Source organism: Sapajus apella, unplaced genomic scaffold (assembly GCF_009761245.1).
Source record: "Sapajus apella isolate SASKATOON/1434 unplaced genomic scaffold, GSC_monkey_1.0 scaffold151, whole genome shotgun sequence".
NCBI classification, from domain to species: Eukaryota; Metazoa; Chordata; class Mammalia; order Primates; family Cebidae; genus Sapajus; species Sapajus apella.
In genome coordinates this window covers 209900-215037 of record NW_022437091.1, presented here as the reverse complement: position 1 = coordinate 215037, position 5138 = coordinate 209900, and the positions used below count along the sequence as shown (strand labels likewise).

The 5138-nt window shown below is 39.0% G+C and overlaps 1 pseudogene; it reads right to left on the bottom strand.

Annotated features, from left to right (window-relative positions):
* Window positions 1-454: 454 nt before the first annotated feature.
* Window positions 455-3348, bottom strand: LOC116541451 (annotated as a pseudogene).
* Window positions 3349-5138: the final 1790 nt, after the last annotated feature.

Below are 5138 nucleotides of genomic sequence, written 5' to 3'. Positions count from 1 at the left end.
GATTATCATTTAAATTAGATGTCCAGAAAAAGCCTTTGAAGGTAGCCTTTTGATACTTTGAAAAGTTATGAGAAAACATGAAAATAATATATATGAGGCCAAAGGTGTCAGGTATTGTTTTTGGAAATGTACTAAACATTTCAGTCTGACTAAAAGAAATAGCTAAATGAGAAATAAAAACTTATTTTTTAAAAAGACAGATATTGGCCAGGTGCAGTGGCTCACACCTGTAATCCCAACACTTTGGGAAGTGGAGGCAGGTGGATCGCTTGAGGTCAGGAGTTTGACACCAGCCTAGCCAACATGGCAAAACCCCATCTCTACCAAAAATACAAAATTAGCCAGGCATGGTGGCAGGCACCTGTAATGCCAGCTACTCAGGAGGCTGAGGCAGAAGAAGCACTTGAACCCAGAAGGTGGAGGTTGTAGTGAGCCAAGATCACACCACTGCACTGCAGCCTGGGCAACAGAGTAAAACTCCATCTCAAAATAAATAAGTTAATTAATTAATTAATTAAAATTTAAAAAGACATATTTTAGTTTTGGACATGTTCAATTGAGTGTACATCATGATACCAGAAAAAGTGGAACACATAACCAGAAATAAGAGGGAGTTACATTCTGTTTGTTTTTATCTAGCTATATCATAGTGAGGATGAACACTACTAATATGTCAGCACCCATTCAGTATTAAATAATGATGAGACCATGCCAGGAGTCAGGCTAGGTGCTTCACATCCGTTACTTCAAACATATTGATGGATCTGTGTATTCAATGCATTTTACCTAGCCCCTTTCCTTAAATGCCCATTGATAAAACATTAAAAACGGTGAAATACACAAAAGTGCTGGATGCAAGGAGAAGCACAAGTCATAGCTCTAAAAACTGAACAACTTTTTCAAGATATTATAAACAAGATAGGCTTGAAGGATAGTCCAATCAACCCATGTGTTACTACCTACATGATAAAAGCCCACCTGAGACAGCTCAAAGGACAAATGCGCCATTAGACTTACACTTATAAGCAGTGGCAGGGGTCCTGGGGAGTAGAAAGAGGTCGAAGAGCAAAATAATAAAGGGTAATTCTGATCATGAATTATTTGAGGAAGAATGGGCTTCCATTTTGATGATGACTATGATGACATTGATGATAATGAGTACAAAGTGAAAAAATAAACACCAACTCTCTCTATAAGGTATTTCAGAAAGTAAACAACTGTTTTTAAACAAAATTTTTAATCTTAGAAACAAAATATGGTTTGTTTGCATGCCATTAGAAGAATACCAAATAGCATCATTGTCATTTTTAAGGAACCAAACCATTGATCTTAGGTCACCAAACTACTCTCCCTGTTAGAATGGTACAATTATACAAAGAGATGGTAATACAAAAGCAATTCAAGCACAGAAGTGGATATCACTATGGAACTCTCCAGCTAGTGCTCCAACTAGGGTCTCAATCTGGATGATGTACCATTCTTACTAGCAAAAGACACCCTGGCTTCTGGCTTGGCAAAAAATTCCAAATCGACCCTGACCTCCTTATCTGCTCCTGGAAGATTTAATAAATCCCAATATCATCAGAGCTGAAAGAGACCTTAACATACAATATTAGAAACATATAACTTTCCCTTTAAAGTTCTGTGAAAACTGAAAAAATACAGGACAAATGAAAAGATTCAGCACTTCAAGAAGGAAGAAAGAACAGGAGGAAAAGAATATGAGTGATTGAAGAAACAAATTATTTCTAGAACAGAAGAAAAAATAAATTTCTAGAAAACTTAAAACTTTCTACATGTAAGAAACTACTTAAAGGGTAATACCTGAGTTCAGAAAAATATTGTCTTCACCACTAAACCCATATGTGGTCTTTGCATAATATGGGTTTAGTTTCAACATGATTCTCAAATTTTTCAGTGGATTCTTCTTTAGGACTCTGCAATGAATTTTCGTGGTGCTCAAAGGGCTCTCTGGATCTCTGGGCTTTTTAAGATTTTGCTAAGTCTCTATTGATCATCTTGTGCCTGGGAAGATACAGTGAGTTACTCTTGAGGAAAGCAGCTTTACATCAAGTGCCATACAATTCATCTAACTTCCTGAAAGCACTTTCAGTCCAAATGCAGAAACATCCCACATGCCCACCAGGAGCAAGTTTCAAAATGTTCGGTTTGCTTACATTAAGCAGAGTAATTCCAGGGATGTTTCTGAAGGCCTTGATGATACCACTATCCTCATTATTGATGATGCAGAGGCCCCGGCCCTGGATATGCGGCCATTTCTCACTTTGCCCTCCCTAGCTCTCATTCACTGAAAGGCATAGACCTTTTCAATATCTTTCCAGGCTTTAAGTTTCTTAAGAAGCAGAACTGTTTCCTCAGTCTTCTTGTAGCCTTCAACTTTATCTTCAACTACCACAGGAAGTTCAGGAACTTCCTCAATACAATGACCCTTAGACGTGACCAGTGCTTGTATGTCTGCCACAGCCGGGGCAGAACAGATGGCATATCGTTTTCAGGTTGTGTTCACTCTATAATGCCAACGGTTCCAGGTTTTAGTTGGTGCCAACATTCGGCCTCCACGACACGTTTCCAAAAGCACCCTGGCCAGAAACGTGAGTCCCACCACCCCGAACTCTGGGAATTCAAGCCATAGCTCTGCCAGCACCCCAAGACTCACCACCAGTTGGATGACCTGCTAATTCACTGACACCATAGGACTCTCTGTTGTTTTTGCACAAGTTGGTGTGAGCAAAATTCACAGTATCTGGTCAAATAGGAGCCTTGAATACCGCAGACAAGTGGCATTTTTGCCAGATGACTCCCACTTTTTGGAGTAGACCGGTATCAGTGGGCAACCACACACCATGACAGAGAGAGGAGAGAGCCACGCTCCTCTCACCCCAGCTGCTGCCACAGGAAAAGCAATTCTAATTTTTTTTTAATGAAGAAGAAATACTAAATGTTAAATATAAATTATCCGTATGATAGGATTACAAGACATTTTTATTTTCTATTTTATAATTTCCTATTTTTTCCTATACCATGCAGTTAATATATTTATAATTAGAAAAAGTTAATAAATACTAATATTAAAAGATAAGAGACTCCGTCAAGGAGAAAATTATCTGACATTGACACCAAGATGTCCTTGGTAGGGGAGAAATCATTCAGATGACTTTATGTCACCCATAAAGTCAACCCTAAGGCCAGGATGTCAACTAAGAAATCATTAATTCCCAAAAAGTTTAATCAAAATGTTCTGAAACTTATTAGGTCATCTTGAAACTGACCTTTTAGGATGTTTTATAATGTCCATACATTAAAAATACAAACAGCAAAATCTCTGACTTAAAGGTTAGTGCCAAAGGAAACAGAGTGTGGCTTCAGCCCCAGGCACGGGTTTGGGTACAAGATACAGGTGCCTGAGAAGCAATGTGCACTCTCTGCACAGAAGTAGATAGCTGAGTCCCCAGTCTGTGTTTCTGCAATGCGCAGAGAGAGATGTTTATTCTTCTTATCCAATTGAACAGTGAGTCTTTGGTCTTGTTTCACATCCATATTTGAAAGAATATATGCCAGCAGCTGGAGACTTGCACCAGGCTCTTGCTTATACCAGTATAAGTAGCTGGAGGAACTGTCTGTGTAAGTGCAGTTTATAACGACGCTGTCTCCCTCTCGGACACTCAGGAAAAGACTCTGTTCCACGTCCTCTCCGCTACTCATACCTGTGCCAAAGGAAAAGTCAGACAAGATCATCAGGTCATCGTTCTCTAGAATTTGCTTTTTTATTTTTTCACTGTAGTAACTTCAGAGATTCTGGAAAAGACCAGACAAGCCTCGTCCTCAGACTTCTAATGAATATTTACTAAACACTCTGTTCCCCAAAAGCTACTTAACTCACAATGTAGCTGCAGCCAGAAAAACAGAAACAAAGATCCAGTAAGTGTCTTCATTGTTCTCCCCGCTGGGACGTGCAAGCCAAGAAAACTACTTTTATTATCGAGTATCTCTTCCTTTCCTCCTAAGCACCGTGGTTTCTTAAACTGTCCACAGATGCATCTGCTTCTGTTGTTAGCCTACTCACAGAAGTCAACTAAAAGGATCCTTTCATACAGTCTACATGAGCAGAGAAGCTCTGCCATCTTGTGGTCAGATTCCCAAATGCTAAACCAGTTATTCTGTATCTGTGAGAGATTCTGGCACATAAAACAGCAGAAGGCCAAATAAAGTAAATTCCAAGTGTACCTCCAGTCAGAAATTATGTGGATTAGCAGAGAGCAAAATGCAAACATAGGTTTCAGAATTCCATCTTATCTTCTGAGCACACTACTGAGTCATTTTAAATATATTTGAAGAAGTTAGAGGTTTTTCATGTTTATTAACGACAGTATATTTGAAATCAAGAAAATGCCAAAATTCAGTCTACAAAGCTACTGAGGAGTAAAACCTTTCCTTCTTATCCCTGTACTACCTTTTGAATTGGCCAGAAAATCAATCAGCCAAATTAACCATCCTGGTTCAGCCCTCACAGAGGAAAACACTTTGTAAAGATAACATTTAAGCACAAAAATTGGAGTAAGACAGGTTCACTAAATATATCAGATATATGCTATTTGAAGCTCTGCTCCTCCAAGCCTGGCCTTGCTCCTGTTCTTGCCATTCCTAGGAAATTGACAGTGCCATAAGTCAAAACATGTTTTCTTCTTTAAAATGACTAAATTATACAGTGAAAGATAAAAGGAGAGAGAAAGTTTTCCATGGGTTAATAATATCGGGCTAATGAAAGGGAAGAGTTCAGTACATAGACTGTGATGAAAAATCTGACATGCATTCTGAAAACTTTTCCTCTGGAAGAACAGATCATCTGAAATTATGGATATGTGGCTTACTTATTGCAAAGTATTGGCATAAAAGGAAACATCTCAGAAAACATCAGGCTACAGATTGAGATAATGTAAACAAGTGTACATCTTTTCCAAGCGTATTCTTTTTTTTTTTTTTTTTTTTTTGAGACGGAGTTTCACTCATGTTACCCAGGCTGGAGTGCAATGGCACGATCTCGGCTCACCGCAACCTCCGCCCCCTGGGTTCAGGCAATTCTCCTGCCTCAGCCTCCTGAGTAGCCGGGATTACAGGCA